Source organism: Lissotriton vulgaris, unplaced genomic scaffold (genome assembly GCF_964263255.1).
Source record: "Lissotriton vulgaris unplaced genomic scaffold, aLisVul1.2 SCAFFOLD_2399, whole genome shotgun sequence".
NCBI lineage: Eukaryota > Metazoa > Chordata > Amphibia > Caudata > Salamandridae > Lissotriton > Lissotriton vulgaris.
Genome location: NW_028251340.1, coordinates 37,905 through 57,518, shown reverse-complemented (window position 1 = coordinate 57,518; position 19,614 = coordinate 37,905). Strand labels below are relative to the sequence as shown.

At 40.6% G+C, this 19,614-nt stretch overlaps 1 protein-coding gene across 1 annotated transcript in view; it reads right to left on the bottom strand.

Annotated features, from left to right (window-relative positions):
- LOC147662943 (uncharacterized) overlaps positions 1–19,614 on the bottom strand; it is a gene marked incomplete at its 5' end in the record, with an annotated part of 72,107 nt that overhangs the window by 43,858 nt on the left and 8,635 nt on the right. The window lies entirely within an intron of this gene.

Below are 19,614 nucleotides of genomic sequence, written 5' to 3'. Positions count from 1 at the left end.
GTTCAAATCTAGAGGCAAATGAACAACTCTTCCCTTTAATCCTCTCTGTAAATCTGATGGAGGCAACTTCCCTGTCTTTGGCTCCATTCTTACAATAGCTTGAAAGGGATGCACACTTTGAATCAAAATAGATTCATAAGTATTTAAATCCTTCAATTCAGAAGGAATCTCTACCAATTCCAGATTATTATGAACCGCCCTAGCTGGCATTTGGTTTTGGTTTAATTTGTTACAACAATAAGTACACACACGTTGATCCGATCCCAAATCAAAACAATTTTCTACCATCAAGTATGTTGCGAAATCCTTCCATTCACTATTATTTTCCCTTTCACTTTTTGCATATAAATCCACTAACTTAGTCTGATTCTTATAATAAGTCCGTCGACAACACACACAAGTGAAATTAGGCCTCTCACTTGATTTCACCTGAAATGTGGCAATTTCTTTCTGAAAATTATCTGTACTGGAAACCTGTACATTATCTTCAACATTACCCTCTTCTTCTGGGTCAATTTGAACATTCTCCTCTTTACTTCCAAAGTAACAAAACTCAATTTCTTCACAAATATTCTTCACATCTATTTCAGAACCATGGAAAAGAGCAGCACATAATTGTTTGAGCATAATTGCTGGACTCTTAGCATAATACAACATTCTAATTGATTTCCTCACTTTATTATGATGCACTGCTAGCATCCTAAAATGATGAAAAACACTCTGGCATACTCTCCTGGAAAGACAAGCCAGTGAATGACCATGCAAACCTGTCACTTCTCTCACTCTGCAAGGATCTAATTCTTGCAACAACTTCATTTTCTGCTTCAAACTTTTCTTATTAAATGTCCGTACAAAATCACAAAGCAAATCGATTGAATCCTGTCGCGCACTGCAAATACTACTACACTTCCAGGTGTACACAGGACCCTTAGGACGTCTTCCTAAAACATCATTACCTAACACCTCTTCTGTCTCTGTTGTTACAAGTTTTTCTTTTTCAACTGGACATCCATCTTTCACTTCATAAGCTCGACCACTGGTGTCAACTGCATGCACCAAATCATTATCCTGGAAATAACTCTCCTCATTAAAAAATGCCTCAGAACTTGAACTATGCATCCAGTCTCCTGAAAAAACATCACAAAAATTACTACGATTAATTATTCTCTTCCATCTACTATTAGTTTTGAAATCATAAATTACCTTGTTTACCTTCCTAATTCTGTTGACTATCAAAATAAATAACTTTCGTTTAATTTCAAAAGCTTGATCAATAACTTTCTCAATTTTTTTTTTCTCTTATAAAAAACAACTTTCTGTTGACCTTTGTTAATATTTTTTAACAAATTGCCAATTATCCTGTTGCGGAACATTCGTTTACGAATGTCCCTAAACTGTTCTTTCCTTCTGCTATCATGCACAGAGTTATCTCTTGCTCTAGCAGTAACATTTTTGATTAGCCCTTCCTTTCTGTTTAAATTGCTTCTCTTTTTCTGGACTGAAACATTTTCTGTAGAAATACTTTTTTTACTACAAATTTTTCTTATGAATGCTTTCGTGGTCTTACCCGGTGCTTTCTTGGTGCCTTGACAATTTTTTTTGTAGAGGACTGCTGCAGTAATTGATGGACCTGATGTCTTTGACGTCTTGTAGCCTTTCTAATTCAATTCTTAGTTGGCATTTTCAAATTTTGAAATAATCTGCAGTTGAATCTGTGCTAAAATATAATAAAAAATGTTATTAATCACTATTACCAAACAGTAAATCAATAACAGTCATCAAAAACTTAACACCCTGCTTGTTATTTTAACATAGAATAATTTTTAGTGCATTGGCAAATTTAGAAATCACAAATAGTAGCAATTGCTAATTGTTTTACCTGTGTTGTTTTATATGTGAATCTGAACTAATTTTACGTGCATATTTGATTATTTTAATAAAGACACTACACACATACTATTTTTGAACTATTGTTTAATTTTGAATGAAATGGTTTACATTTTTACTACATAGGCTCAAGCAGATTGTAGTGTAGTTCCTAGTTTCCCATTAGGCCCTGCGCATTGGAATAACATAAACAGTAGTATCGACGTGGAACTGCGGATATTCCAGGCCTCCACTGACTATGCTAAACTTAATTGGGTTGTGTTACCAACTAGCTCAGAGGTCACTGGAAACTTTCTTCTCTGCATAGGAAGTGATCAGCTTCCTTGGCACAGACAAGAAGGGATTCAGTTTTCCAACAACCGTGCAACATGACAACTTTGCTCCTCAGATCAAGAGTCAATCTCTAGGGTCGTGTGAAACAATAGACATGTATTTCACTCAGTCAGTCTAGTGCAGTTTACTTTCACGAGATGTAGAGAATAGAGAGACGGGCGTGTATCAATAAAGGGTTAACATTTATTGAACAGTCTTTCTTCTCGTACAAGAGAAATGTATTGCCACAATTGCAATAATTGTTATTATAAAAAGTACGTACAGTAAGATAAGTATTGCGAAATAGAACTGTAAAAGCATTGATATGGTTTCTTAGCCATACAATGGTTTAAAAGTAATAAAACATATATACAGTCATATATACATTAGGCTAACATACTCAACTGGTGCTTCTAACTAAGCCTACCCCAGTGTGCCTGACCTAAGCCTAACACGTGAAAGGGGAGTAAGTAAGTAGCTTTAAGTTAAGTTGGTTTTGCCAAGGTTTGTTTCAAGAATTCTCGTCTAAGGGTTTAGTCAACACCATACCTCTGAATAGAATGATGGAGGATTGGTATCTCCTTCAGGGGTCTCTCTCGATATCCCAGTCACCCGCGAGGGTAAACCGGAAGCGCCGGGACTGGATTTCTCTGCACGAGAAAGGCAGCGGCTTCTCTTCAGCGCGTCGAGGAAGGAGGGGGGACAGCGTCCGCGGGCAGCTGGAATCTGCTGGATGTCTTCGCAGAGGGACGTCTGTTCAGCTCCTTAAGCGTACTGCACCATAGTTCGCGCTGTAGCGGCGATAATGGTATCAGCAGCTTCACCACCACAGGATAGCAGGCTGCAGCGACAGAGTGCTAGATTTACCAACACAGGGTCATGCGGGCAGCCAGCATCAGTAGCTCGCAGCTCACAACAGCTCCTTTTGCTTAAGGCAACGTTGGTAATATTTATACCTGACAGGTGCCGGGTTTGACGCAAGTTTGCTGGACATAAGACGTCAATTAAAGATGTCACTAGGAAGTGATAGTTATCAGTTGCTCATTAGAGTTCCATTACTAATCAAAACATAGCGAGCGGGGATTTCCAGGTTTGCTAAGTTTTTATCTTGTTGAAGAACTCGGAGTGTTATCTAGGAATATCAGATAGTGACTACTGCTCTGTCATTGCACTAATTGGTCGCAAAGGAAGTGGCAGAAGGAACTATGCTGGAATGTGGCTCTGTTCGTGTGAGGCCAGAGATGACTTTTCAGAAAATCGCACTTGAACGGTTATGCCAATATAGGGAATAAAGGGTTTTATAGCCGAATAGGGGCATAAGGTCACAGTATCTATCAGGAACCTAGATAAACACGCAACAAGATCTGCTTCCCACCCTATATCATACAATTCTGACAAATCAGCATTCTCATCATATTCTTCATCATCCTCAGGATTTAAATGATCTACTTCCACTGACGTTTCAATGACAAGTTCAACGATAAGATCGAGATCAACTGATTGCTCATTATCACTCATGCTTGATGTTGTCGTTATCTTTAAAAAAAGAGAACAACAATGAGATGTTGGAGACTAAGACACAAATTACAGAGGCTAGAATAGTAAAATTGTTTAACAAGAGAATCATATTGCAGCTATTATTTAGCCATGTCCAGCGATGCTGAAGAGGTGAGGCCTATGTCTAAGTCTTCAGTAAACAGGACTCATCTCTTCTTAACCTAGGATAAGCCTCACCGACTCTGTGTCCCCTACACATACTTAAATGTATAGGGACAGATTTATATTAACTAACACATCCCCAGGAAGGCACCAGTTAATGTGCACCACTGCTCTGCTACTCATGGTGTGGCACATTTACATTTGGAACACCACTGAATAAAAACAGCACAGATGCGTCACACATCGGTGCCACAAAAGCAACACATTGCACAAGTCACGTCGTAAACACGACATGTCTACTGCAATGCACAGGAGGAAGCCACACATTGCATGGTGCTTCACTCCTTATGCCTGTTTCAAACAGCCATAAGGATTTGATTCAGGAATGCTATAAAGCTGACTCAGTGAAATCTTCTAAATTTCACTGTGTTACTTTTACAGGGCTTTCATGCAAATGAATGCCCACCCTGCAACAAAACACCTATATGAAACCTGACGCAAGTTTCATGTGGCACAGGACTTTACAGCATGACACATCTGTCTAGATGCATCAAGTTGAAAATATGTCGGCACATAGCAAATCTTTTGCACCTCCGCTGCAGAGTACAGAGGAGATAATACATGTGAAGGCCTACCAATGAAGTAAGGCATGTCCACTTCACTCTTGAACAAAGGCCAGACCTCTTTTGTGTCCATGGACAGACCTAAACTTCAATTGCACAATGTTATTCATAAACTTACGAAACACAGGTGATGTAATTGAAAAATGTGGAGTTTCTTTTCCTCATTGCACAATCACATCACCTGTGTTTCCTCAGTGACTTAAAATGCCCTAAGACACATGAAAGTGTTTTTTAAAGCCTTTGCACCATTTTTGGATCACTTTTAACATGGCTATGTAAGTCAAATAATCAAAATCTAAATTTGCCAAGCACAGATGGAAGCATATTTACAAGGAACGTGCACCACGGGGAAAGGTCTTAAATTAAAATGGGAAAAATAACATAAGAGATACTTAAATGCCTTATAAATATGCCCCAAACAACCTATGAAGCTCTAGCAGTACATATCCAGAAATGTAATTGATTTGAAAAAAAGTTTTTAAACACAACATATAAATCAATTGTATACCTACATTCAAGAGGAAATGACTTAAAATGTCCTTAAGACACATGAAAGGAGTTTTTGATTGCCCTTGCACCATTTTTTGGGACACTTTAAACATGGCTATGTAACTCAGAGAATCAAAATCTAAATTTGCCAAGCACAGGTGGGAGCATATTTACAAGGAACAAGCCACACAGCGTAAGCTCTTAATTTAAAATGGGAAAAATAACATCAGAGATACTCAAATGCCTTATAAAGAAACAGACACCATTTTTTCCTTGTGATAAATTTTAAAAACATTCCTTTTCCTCAAAAACGACAGCATGACACAACTGTCTAGATGCATCAAGTTGTAAATATGTCGTCACATAGCAAATCTTTTGCACCGCCGCTCCAGAATACAGAGGAGATAATACATGTGAAGGCCTACTAATGAAGTAAATCATGTCCACTTGACTCTTGAACAAAGGCCAGACCTCTTTTGTGTCCGTGGACAGACCTAAACTTCATCTGCACAATGTTATTCATAAACTTAGGAAACACAGGTGATGTAATTGAAAAATTTGCAGTTTCTTTTCCTCATTGCACAATCACATCACCTTTGTTTCCTCAGTGACTTAAAATGCCCCAAGACACATGAAAGTGTTTTTTAAAGCCTTTGCACCATTTTTGGATCACTTTTAACATGGCTATGTAAGTCAAATAATCAAAATCTAAATTTACCTAGCACAGGTGGGAGCATATTTACAAGGGACTTGCACCACAGGGAAAGGTGTTAAATTAAAATGGGAAAAATAACTTCAGAGACACTTAAATGCCTTATAAATATGCCCCAAACAACCTATGAAGCTCTAGCAGTACATATCCAGAAATGTAATTGATTTAAAAAAAAACGTTTTTAAACACAACATATAAATCAATTGTATACCTACATTCAAGAGGAAATGACTTAAAATGTCCTTAAGACACATGAAAGGGGTTTTTGATTGCCCATGCACCATTTTTTGGGACACTTTTAACATGGCTATGTAACTCAGAGAATCAAAATCTAAATTTGCCAAGCACAGGTGGGAGCATATTTACAAGGAACTTGCCCCACGGAGAAAGCTCTTCAATTAAAATGGGAAAAATAACATCAGAGACACTCAAATGCCTTATAAAGAAGCAGACACCATTTTTTCCTTGTGATAAATTTTAAAAGCATTCCTTTTCCTCAAAAACGATTTTCAAGTAATAATTTGAAAACACTGCACAGCTCCTATGTACAAAAACACCCTGACAGTGCTAATACTTCACATTATTTTCAATTACAATTTCTCAAAGAAACAAAATCTATTTGTAAAACACTTTAGACAAAGCAACATTTTAAAAACACAGCTTTATTCATAATTTTGTCCTTAAAGCATACTATAGTCTATCTAAATTAAATAAATCTTTTCTCACCTTAGCAAATTCTTTATGAGTTTCAAAACAGTCTCAGAAATACACCAAATTGTCTTCAGCAGAACAAAGAGTATGCACTCCAGAGGCTGCAGCTATAGAAAGCACAGAAATGCAGATATTCATTACACATATCTCTCATATTAGCCAATCAAAACTCTTCCCTCACTTTTTTTCAAATCAAAACCCTTCCCCCCTCTGCCCTCTCTGCCTTTTTTGCATAGCAACCACCTCCTGAAAGACCTCTGATGTTTGCAAGTTCACACAACAATGTTTCAATTGAACTCTGAACTCTCAGTGCACCTGTGTATCCAGTGCAATCTTTCATTAAATGTTTTTTCCTTGACCATTCAAATTACATCTTTCAAAGAACACATCCATGCACCCTAACTTTCTATTTTCAGAAATGGAAATCCACCAATCACTGCTAGTGAATCATTAGCACTGAAACTCCACAGTTTTTTTTTTCTTTACAAACTCCTACTGTTTCATCTGCCATTTCATTACCACACTACATCTGACTACACCAGAAACTTCTCTCACCATGTTTACTGTCTGGATTGTTGGACATAGTTACATCTACTGGGCTCAAAGGTATGCTGAGACCAGAAATTTACCTAACCTCAATTTACAAGATGTGGAAATTAAGTGGTTTGGCCACAGAGGATTAAAATGTCACCAATTGATACCATTGGTGAAAACCTTTATGCATTTGCCAAAACCTGACCTGTTAATTGTGCACTGTGGAGGTAATGATTTGCGCACTTTGACTGGGGTAGGTCTGGAAATGCTTTTAAAGGACACCTTTGAGCAATTAATGACACTTTTTCCTCAAACTGCCTTGGTATATTCAAATATATGCCAAAGACAGAAATGGAGGTGGTCGAACCAATTTTGTCCACAAATTGAGAAGTCGAGGAAGCATGTAAACAAATCTGTTTCAGCTTACATGAGAGACCATGGAATGGGCTCCATGTACAACAATAACTTGCGTTACTGCATGCAAGATATCTACAGAGGAGATGGAGTTCACTTCTCAGATGAAGGCAACAGAATTTTCATTTTGAATTTAAGACTGTGCATTGGTACCTACTTATAAGTACCTAAATGTACCATAAACCCAAAAGCTCTTCTCAGAGCTACCCTACATCTGATCACTCACAATTAATATTTTACTCTAACTTTTTTCACTATTTTTCAACAAACTACGCTCCCCGGAGTGCTACCCGGTACGCGAACCAGAAGCTAACCGCGCAAAATTTGTAAAAAAAATGTTTTTTTCCCGCACATATGGGCCTTCTCAGCCACCCTCAGAAAACCTAGGAGGTCAAGATACGTCTACCGTGCCCCCTTCTACCCATTCTCAACATTATTTGCCCTCCATCTTGTATCTTAATTCGACTGAAACACAAAATGGTGGACTCCCGTAACGCTGCTGGTTCGCGAACCGGGACGCTCCCCGGGAAGCGGTCCAATAAAAAAGGTGGGAAAGTAATTTACAGAAAAACGACTGGAAACACTTTCACCAAATATAGATTAGCTCATACTACATTCCAATCCCTACCATTTTCATAAATTTGTTTGGAATTACATTTAGCCATTTAGCCTGTAGACCTCTCTAAATACCCTGAGGTAAATTACTTCACAAAACACATCTGAAGTGTTGGAATTGACAACCAATGAAAATGTTACTTTCATTTTCAATTTTTTTTACCTGACATTTGATTGGTTATGTACCTGAATATATATAAAGAAAGAGAGGGAAACACAGCAATTTCCACTACTACTTCCTGAACTACATTTCAAGAACATTTTCACCTCCCTGTAAAGTAAATTGATAATTTGTAAGGGGCACTTTAAATTAATTTCTAAAAACGTTTTTTTATAATTATTTAGTGTCCCCCTGCTATAGTTATAGCTACAGATAGGCTCCTCTGTTATATTTATTGATTGACTTACACTTCTCTGCTATAATTATGAATTTACTTACTTTAACTTCACTGTTAAAAAAACAGAACTACCTGTCTGAACTTAAACCCAACAGTGCCGAAACTCTTCTAATATAATTATTTTTTTATGCAATTTACAGCAAAAAAATGGAAGGGGGGCACGAAAATATCAATGTTTCCTTCGACATTACAACAGAAGAGATTTTAAATGAAGAATTTTTAGATGAAGATTTTATGGATCAGTCTTTTGATGAACAATTTATTGAATGCTTACAAGACATAGAAACATGCATGTTTGAGGAGATTCCAGATGAAGTAATGCTGGAAGTTTTATTGAACTATGAAAATTCTGAACAATACATTTTTATTTAATAATTAAAAATAGTTTGAGACATTATTCATTGTTATATCTAATTCATGAAGTACAACCAAAATAAATAAATAATAAAAAAAAACAACAAAACGAACAATCAATAAACATACAATAAGTTGAAAGTCAATCATTCTTTTTTCCTTATAGTACGCTCCCCGAACCGCTTTCCGGTGCGCGAACCGGGAGCTTCCCACGCAAAAAATAAAAAAATAAAAAAAAATGTTTTGCCCCGCGGGGCCCTTTTAAAACCTCCTCTTCAAACCTAGGGGGTCAGGGAGGATCTACTATGCCCCCTTATGATCATTTCCCCCTTCGTTTTGGCCTCCTCTTGTCTCTCGATCCCACTGAGAGACAAGATGGCGACCGCTCCGGACTCTTTAGAATGTTGACAGACACCAGAGAGCCAATCAGCTTCGCTTCGCAAAGCTCCGTTATGCTAAAAGTACGCGAACCGGAGCGCTACCAGGAGCGCTGTCACAGATATATATATTTTTTTGAACGTTAATTTCTCAAAATCCACTGGAGCACATATATTGAGACCTAGCAAAGGCACATCGGGCTAACAGTCCCTACAATTTTGCCAAGTTTCATTCAAATCCATTCAGCCGTTTGAGCTAAAAGTGAGGCCAACCACCCTATGGAAATTAACATGGGAAAAACGCGTTTTGGGACCCCCCTTTTTTCTCGGCCCCCCCTTGACGAACACTCCCCAAATTTTCCGGGGCTGCTCAGAAACAAAATGTGCCATTTTCCTGAAAATTTCAGCCAATTCCGTCCACAAACGCCAAAGTTATTAGACATAGAATTTTCAAAAATCCCATAGGGAAAAAATCCTAACTATATATACCTCCTGGCGACCGCCAGTAGGTAATATATATTATATATTATATATATATATATATATATATATATATATATATATATATATATATTACCTACTGGCGGTCGCCAGTAGGTAGTTATAGTTAGGATTTTTTTCAATGTTATTTCTCAAAATTCTATTTGGAATAACTTTGGCGCCGGTTGACGAATCTGCCAGAAAATTTCCTGAACTTGGCCTTGTCGAGCTACGGTCCTTCCCTGAAAGTTTGGGGGGGATACGTCAAGTGGGGGCCGAGATAAAAGGGGGGTCCCAAAACGCGTTTTCCCCATGTTAATTTCCATAGGGCGGTCGATTTCACTTTTAGCCCGAACGGCTGAATGGATTTCCACCAAACTTGGCAAAATTGTAGGGACTGGTAGCCCGATGTGCCTTTGATATGTCTCAAGATATGTGCTCCAGTGGATTTTGAGTAATTAAGGTTCAAAAAAATATATATATCTATAGCCGCGCTCCGGTACGTGCACCGGTACGCTCACCGGGCGCGTCACGCGACTTGCGCACGGAAAGCTGATTGGCTGTCGGCTGTCTGTAAACATTCTAAACAGTCCGGAGCGGCCGCCATCTTGTGTCTCGGTAGGATCGAGACATGAGAGGTGGCCAAAACAAAGGGGTAAAAGACTATTAGGGGGCAGAGTAGACACCCCCTGTCCCCCTAGGTTTGATGTGGGGGCCATTAAAGGGCCCCTCGGGGTCTCAAATTTTTTTTCGATTTTCCCGGGGAAAGCGCCCGGTACGCGCACCGGGGAGCGGACCTGTGAGCGTACTATGGGAAAAAATCACTTACATTTTTTTTATGTTTATTAATTGTTTTTTTTGTTGTTTTTTTAATTTTATTGATTTTTTAAATGTTTTTTATTTAAAATTATTAAATATAAATGTATTCCTCTGATTCGTTTTCATAATTTAATAAAACTTGTAACATAATATTGTCCGGTATTTCCTCATAATTATAAGTACATGATTCCATTTGTTCCAAACATTCTATGAACTGTTTATCTAAAGAATCATCCATGAAATCAACTTCATCTTTTTGCTCTTCTGGTTTTCCACCTTTACTTCGATAGAAGTAACATTTGCTTGATTTTCACCTTCCATTTTCTTTCTGAAAATTGCATACAAATTAACTATATTAGTAGAGTTAGGGTACTGTATACCAGAGAAGCCTAATTCAATCCATAACTATTACAGAGAAGTCTATCTCAATCTATAACTATTACAGAGGGATAGTATATAACTAAAAGAATATTTTTTCTTAAATTAACTTAAAGTGTACAATATACTTCCAAAATAACAACTTACCTTGGAGAAATCAGTTGAAGTTGTCAGTGTTATTTGTTTTCAAATGTACTTCTGGAAGCAGTAGTCAAAATGTCTGTGTTTCCCTCTCTTCTTTTATATATATTCTTGTACTTAATCAATCAAACGTCAGGAAATAATAGTAGACAATGAAAGAAACTTTTTAATTGGTTGTAAATTCTCACACTTCATATGTGTTTTTGTCATGTAATTTACCTCAGGATATTTAGACAGGCCTGTAGCCTAAATGTCTCAATGGAATTCCACCACATTTGGGCAAATGGTAGGGACTGCTATGTAGTAGGATGTATTCTATATTAGATAAAAGTGTCTCCAGTGGTTTTTCTGAAAATTACTTTCCCACCTTTTTTTATCGAGCGCTTACCAGTGCGCGCTCCGATACGCGCACCGGCAGCGTAACGGAAGTCCTCCATTTTGTGTTTTGGTACAATCGAGACACAAGATTGAGGGCAAACAATGTTCGGTATGGCTAGAAGGGGGCACGGTAGAGACTTCTTGACCCTCTACGTTTTCTGAGGGGGGCTTTGGAGGCTCATAAACGTAAAAAAAAAAAAATCTTTAATTTTCCACGGGGGAAGCGCCTGGTACGCGCACCGTTAAGCGTACCGGAAAGCGTACTTTGGTGAAAAATAGTGAAAAAAGTTAGAAAAAGATAAACGTTTTGAATGATCAGAGGTAGGGTAGCTCTGAAAAGAGCTTTTGGGTTCTGTGGCTGATTTAGTTACCTACAAGTAGGTTCCAATGCACAGTCTTAAATTCAGGAGGAATATTCTATTTCCTTCATCTGAGAAGTGCACACCATCTCCTCTGTAGATGTCTTGCATGTTGTAACGCAAGTTATTATTGTATATTTAACCCATTCCATAGACTCTCATGTAAGCAGAAACAGATTTATTCACATGTTTCCGTGCTTTCTCAAATTGTGGACAAAATTGGTTGGACCAGTTCCATTTCTGTCTTTGGCATATATTTGAATATACCAAGGCAGTTTGTGGAAAAAGTATCATCAATTGATGAAAGGTGTCCTTTAAGAGCATTTCCAGACCAACCCCAGTCATAGTGCCCAAATCATTTCCATCACAGTGCACTATTAAGAGGTCTGGGCTTGGCAGATGCAAAAAGGTTTTCACTAATGGTATCAATTGATGACATTTTAATCCTCTCTGGCCAATCCACTTGATTTCCACATTTGATAAATCAAGGTTGTGATAATTTCTGCTTGTTGCATACCTTTGAGCCCAGTGGATGTAGCTATGTCCTATAATCCATACAGTATACATGATGTGAGAAGGTTCTGGTGCAGTCAGATGAAGTGTAGGAATGAAATGGCAGTTGGAACAGTAGGAGTTTACAAAAAAATAATTGTGGAGTTTCACTGCTCTTGAATCACAAGCAATGATTGGTGGATTCAGATAGTTGAAAACTGAAAGTTAGGGTGCATGGTTGTGTTGTGTTAAAGAAGCAATTTGAATGGTTAAAAAAAGTAACTAAAAGCTAAAATACCCTGGATAGGCTGGTGTATTGAGAGGTCAAACATCCTTGCTGAGTTAATTTGCAACATTGTACAATAAACTTTTGAACCTGAGAGTTCAGTTAGGAGGGAGTTGCTATGGTAACAGATAGAAAGATCTGAGAGGGGGAAGGGTGTTGGTTTGAAAATAGTGAGGGAAGACTTTTGATTGGTTGAATTAAGGCATATGTGTACAAAGTTAGAGATTTTCTATGCCAGTCTTGGTTTTAGTGTATTGAGTGCACACTTTTTGCTCTGCTAAAGAGAAATTGGTGTGTGTGTCTGACACTGTTTTCAATCTCCCAAAGCATTTGTAAAGGTAAGTAATGATTTATTTAATTTAGATAGAGACTTGTTTGCTCCTTGGAGAATATTTAGAAGCAGATAGTTATGTTTCAGAAGTCAAATTGTATGCTAGTATATAAGTCCTGTGTTGTGTTTCTTATATGTTATTCAAAAAACGATTTTGGGTGAAAATGAATGGTATTTGCATTTGGCCCTTTTTTATGAATGCCTTGTGCAACTGGTGCATCACTTTAAACATGGGTAATAAGTGACGCACTGGTGGCGCAAGGCCTTCATAAATAAGGCTCTGACTTTGTTTGCTGTTGATTTGTTTTTGGATTTTTGATAATGCTTGATATCAACATTTGAAAGATAGAGGATTTGTCTTTGGGGAAACAGTGACGTTTCAAAAGTGATATTCTGTGCGTGTACATAGGTTCTGCTCAGTGTTTTTTAAATGTTATTCAAAAAACGATTTTGGGTGCAAATCAATGGTATTTTCATTTGGCCCTTTTTTATGATTGCCTTGTGCAGCTGGTGCATCACTTTATACATGGGAAATAAGTGGCACTCTTGTGGCGCAAGACCTTCATAAATAAGGCCCTGCCTTTGTTTGCTGATATTGAGTGGTTGTACATAGGTTCTGCGCAGTGTTTTTTACATGTTATTCAAAAAACGATTTTTGGGTGCAATTGATTGGTATTTGCATTTGGCCCTTTTTTATGATTGCCTTGTGCAGCTGATGCATCACTTTAAACATGGGTAATAAGTGACGCACTGGTGGCGCAAGGCCTTCATAAATAAGGCTCTGACTTTGTTTGCTGTTGATTTGATTTTGGATTTTTGATAATGCTTGATATCAACATTTGAAAGATAGAGGATTTGTATTTGGGGAAACAGTGACGTTTCAAAAGTGATATTCTGTGCTTGTACATAGGTTCTGCGCAGTGTTTCTTATATGTTATTTAAAAAACGATTTTGGGTGCAAATGAATGGTATTTGCATTTGACCCTTATTTATGATTGCCTTATGCAACTGGTACATCACTTTATACATGGGAAATAAGTGACACTCTTGTGGCGCAAGACCTTCATAAATAAGGCCCTGACTTTGTTTGCTGATATTGAGTGGTTGTACATAGGTTCTGCGCAGTGTTTCTTACATGTTATTCAAAAAACGATTTTTGGGTGCAATTGATTGGTATTTGCATTTGGCCCTTTTTTATGATTGCCTTGTGCAGCTGATGCATCACTTTAAACATGGGTAATAAGTTACGCACTGGTGGCCCAAGGCCTTCATAAATAAGGCCCTGACTTTGTTTGCTGTTGATTTGTTTTTGGATTTTTGATAATGCTTGATATCAACATTTCAAAGATAGAGGATTTGTATTTGGGGAAACAGTGACGTTTCAAAAGTGATATTCTGTGCTTGTACATAGGTTGTGCGCAGTGTTTTTTAAATGTTATTCAAAAAACGATTTTGGGTGCAAATGAATGGTATTTTCATTTGACCCTTATTTATGATTGCCTTATGCAACTGGTGCATCACTTTATACATGGGAAATAAGTGACACTCTTGTGGCGCAAGACCTTCATAAATAAGGCCCTGACTTTGTTTGCTGATATTGAGTGGTTGTACAAAGGTTCTGCGCAGTGTTTCTTACATGTTATTTAAAAAACGATTTTTGTGTGCAATTGATTGGTATTTGCATTTGGCCCTTTTTTATGATTGCCTTGTGCAGCTGATGCATCACTTTAAACATGGGTAATAAGTGACACACTGGTGGCGCAAGGCCTTCATAAATAAGGCCCTGACTTTGTTTGCTGTTGATTTGTTTTTGGATTTTTGATAATGCTTGATATCAACATTTGAAAGATAGAGGATTTGTATTTGGGGAAACAGTGACGTTTCAAAAGTGATATTCTGTGCTTGTACATAGGTTCTGCGCAGTGTTTTTTAAATGTTATTCAAAAAACGATTTTGGGTGCAAATGAATGGTATTTCATTTGGCCCTTATTTATGATTGCCTTATGCAACTGGTGCATCACTTTATACATGGGAAATAAGTGACACTCTTGTGGCGCAAGACCTTCATAATTAAGGCCCTGACTTTGTTTGCTGATATTGAGTGGTTGTACATAGGTTCTGCGCAGTGTTTCTTATATGTTATTCAAAAAGCGATTTTTGGGTGCAATTGATTGGTATTTGCATTTGGACCTTTTTTATGATTGCCTTGTGCAACTGATGCATCACTTTAAACATGGGTAATAAGTGACGCACTGGTGGCGCAAGGCCTTCATAAATAAGGTCCTGACTTTGTTTGCTGTTGATTTGTTTTTGGATTTTTGATAATGCTTGATATCAACATTTGAAAGACAGAGGATTTGTATTTGGGGAAACAGTGACGTTTCAAAAGTGATATTCTGTGCTTGTACATAGGTTCTGCGCAGTGTTTTTTAAATGTTATTCAAAAAACGATTTTGGGTGCAAATGAATGGTATTTTCATTTGGCCCTTACTTATGATTGCCTTATGCAACTGGTGCATCACTTTATACATGGGAAATAAGTGACACTCTTGTGGCGCAAGACCTTCATAAATAAGGCCCTGACTTCGTTTGCTGATATTGAGTGGTTGTACATAGGTTCTGCGCAGTGTTTCTTACATGTTATTCAAAAAACGATTTTTGGGTGCAATTGATTGGTATTTGTGTGCCCGACCCGCCTCCCAGCTGAGACGCCCTCGCCCCTCCCCCTCCACTATCCATATATGACAGTAGTTCCGCGTGCAGCGTTCACGCGCAGCGACCGCGCCCCATTCGCGCCGAAGGTGCGCCAAAGGTAAGCCCGTCTACGCCCGTCCGCGCCTGGACCGCGCCCAGCGCCATACCCCCTGCCCCTCGCGCTGCCCAGCCCTCCCGCATCACCTACGATGCCGCCACCCTCCTAGCCCTCAACCCCGGTCGCGCCCCCAACTGCGTCCAAGCCGCTCCTGGACACACTCATGGACCTTTCTCCTGCTACTCCTGCAAATTCAGCGGCACCAACTGCATCTCCGCTACGACCACACCACAGATTCCCGACCCCAACCACCTACAATGCATCTTGCTCAACACCCGCTCGGTCCACAGGCACGCCATTGACCTATGGAACCTACTAGACACCATCTCTCCAGACGTCGCCTTCCTAACGGAAACATGGATGAACGCTTCCTCCGCCCCAGACATCACCATTGCCATCCCTGAAGAATATAAGATCACACGCAAGGACCGTACCAGCCACACAGGAGGAGGCATTGCTATCGTCCATAAGAAATCTATCCGCATCTCAACCAGCTCTGACGCCAACCTCGCCAACTCCGAACACCTTCACTTCCAGATCCACATCGACCCCAAAACCACACTCAGAGGCACCCTCCTCTACAGACCACCAGGACCCCGCGCAAAATTCAGTGAAGACATCACGGACTTCATCACCCCACACGCGCTCCCCTCCAAAGATTACATCCTTCTGGGAGACCTCAACTTTCACCTTGAAAAGAACAACGACCACAACTCCACCACCCTGCTGGACAACCTCGCCAACCTCGGACTTAAGCAACTAGTCACTTCCCCCACCCACATCGCAGGTCTCACACTCGACCCCATCTTCACCTCCAGCAACCATTTCTCCTTCAGCCACACTACGGATCTCCTCTGGACTGACCACAGCTGCGTTCACTTCACCTACAACAAGCCAAAACCCACCAACCACCTCCAACCAACTCTGCAAAGAAACTGGAACAAGATCACCACCGACCAGATCTCCGCATCGCTCCTTCTAAACACACCAGCCCACTCTTCTAACCCAAACCAAGCCGCCGCCAACCTCACCCTATGGCTATCCAACACCGCCGACACCCTAGCACCACTGAAAAAACGTCAAAGCAAACCTGGCAGCAAGAAGGCCTCATGGTTCAACGATGATCTTAAGAAGTCCAAGAAACTCTGCCGCTCCCTTGAAAAGGCCTGGAAAAAAGACCCATCCACTAGCACCAAGGACGCCTTCAAAAACGCCACCTGCACTCACCACCAACTAATCCGAAAGGCCAAGAAAACAGCATTCAAGGATCGACTTGACAACAACGCCCACAACAGCAAGGAACTTTTCAACATCGTCAAAGAATTTTCCAACCCCTCGGCCAACTCCAACGACATCACCCCCTCTCAAGCCCTCTGCGACTCCCTAGCCTCATTCTTCCACAACAAGATTGCAGACATCCACAACAGCTTCGACAACCAACCCGGAGACCAACCCACCCAACCATTTGCTGAACATTCTCCCCCCATGAACACCCTCAACGACTGGAACCCAATCTCCACTGAGGACACAATCCGCCTGATGAATTCCATCCACTCAGGATCCCCCACAGACCCTTGTCCTCATCACATTTTCAACAAAGCAGACTCCGTCATAGCACCGCACCTCCGAGACGTCATCAACTGCTCCTTCAACTCCGCCACCTTCCCGGAAAACTGGAAACACGCTGAACTCACCGCCCTTCTGAAAAAACCCACAGCGGACCCCACCGAACTCAAAAATTACCGCCCCATTTCGCTCCTTCCATTCCCGGCCAAAGTCATCGAGAAAGCCGTCAACAACCAGCTCGCTGCTTTCCTCGAAGCCAACAAATCCCTCGACTCCTCACAATCTGGCTTCTGAGCAAAACACAGCACTGAGACCGCCCTCATCGCAGCAACAGACGACATTCGAACTCTATTGGACAATGGAGACACAGTCGCCCTCATCCTCCTCGACCTCTCTGCAGCATTCGACACAGTCTGCCACAGCACCCTGTTACAACGCCTCAATAACATCGGAATACAAGGAAAAGCACTTGAATGGATCACCTCATTCCTCTCCGGAAGAACCCAGAGAGTCCGCCTCCCACCATTCAAGTCCGAAGCCACTGAAGTCATCTGTGGCGTACCTCAAGTATCCTCACTCAGCCCCACCCTCTTCAACGTTTACATGAGCCCCCTCGCGGCCATCGCCCGCCAACACAACCTCAACATCATCTCTTACGCGGATGACACTCAACTTATCCTTTCTCTCACCAATGACCCCTGCACCGCCAAAACTAACCTACACGAAGGAATGAAAGAAGTTGCCGAATGGATGAAACAAAGCCGTCTGAAACTGAACTCAGACAAAACAGAAGTCCTCATCTTAGGGACATCCCCCTCTGCATGAGACGTCTCCTGGTGGCTGGAAGCCCTTGGAAAAGCACCCACCCCGACAGACCACGCACGGAATCTAGGCGTCATCCTGGATTCTTCACTCTCAATGAACAGACAAGTCAGCGACATATCCTCTTCCTGCTTCAACATTCTTCGCATGCTCAGAAAAACATTTCGCTGGATCCCCACCGAAACAAGGAAAACAGTCACCCATGCTCTAGTCACGAGCCGACTGGACTACGGAAACACCCTCTACGCAGGTACTACCGCTAAACTCCAGAAGAAACTCCAACGAATCCAAAACGCCTCAGCCAGAATCATATTAGACATCCCGCGCAACGAACACATCTCCGGTCACCTGAAAGACCTCCACTGGCTGCCCGTCAATAAGAGAATCACCTTCCGACTGCTAACTCACGCACACAAATCACTCTACGACATCGGACCAGAATGCCTCAACTCACGACTGTCCTTCTACACCCCCTCACGCCAACTACGTTCTTCCAACCAAGCCCTCGCCACTGTACCTCGCATCAACAGGACCACCATGGGAGGCAGATCCTTCTCATACCTGGCTGCTAAAACATGGAACTCACTTCCCGCTTACCTTCGCCTCACCCAGAACCACCTAGCATTCAGAAAACAACTTAAAACGTGGATATTTGACAAGTAATGCTCCTCACCTTTCTAAGCGCCTTGAGACCCTCTGGGTAGGTAGTGCGCTATATAAATTCTCTGACTTGACTTGACTTGACTTTGGCCCTTTTTTATAATTGCCTTGTGTAGCTGATGCATCACTTTAAACATGGGTAATAAGTGACGCACTGGTGGCGCAAGGCCTTCATAAATAAGGCTCTGACTTTGTTTGCTGTTGATTTGATTTTGGATTTTTGATAATGCTTGATATCAACATTTGAAAGATAGAGGATTTGTCTTTGGGGAAACAGTGACGTTTCAAAAGTGATATTTTGTGCTTGTACATAGGTTGTGCGCAGTGTTTTTTAAATGTTATTCAAAAAACGATTTTGGGTGCAAATGAATGGTATTTTCATTTGGCCCTTATTTATGATTGCCTTATGCAACTGGTGCATCACTTTATACATTGGAAATAAGTGACACTCTTGTGGCGCAAGACCTTCATAAATAAGGCCCTGACTTTGTTTGCTGATATTGAGTGGTTGTACGTAGGTTCTGCGCAGTGTTTCTTACATGTTATTCAAAAAACGATTTTTGGGTGCAATTGATTGGTATTAAGCGTGGGCGGAAAATCCGTTCCGCTCGCGGATTTTGCGGATTTTCGGGAAATCCGCAATCCGCGAGATTTGCGGATTTCCCGCAAAATCCGCAAATTCGCACGCAGCGGATTTTTTTGGCGGCGCGCGGCGTTGGTGATACAATTTTTGCGGCGCGCGGCGTTTATCATCGTTTGCCGAGTTGTTTTTTTCGATAGTTTGCGAGTGCTGCGCCATTTTGGATCTTGCTGTGTGATCCCGCGGGAATTGGCGAGCGCGATTACGTCATCGCGGCTTGCCAGCGATAGTTTGTCAACGCGAGTACGACGAGATCACGTCTCGCGGTACTTCGCAATTGCGAGATTTGAGATGCGGCGCGCGAAAATATAAATTTGCAATTCTGCACAAGAAATCCACCAGCAAGCAGCATAAACCTTCTAGAA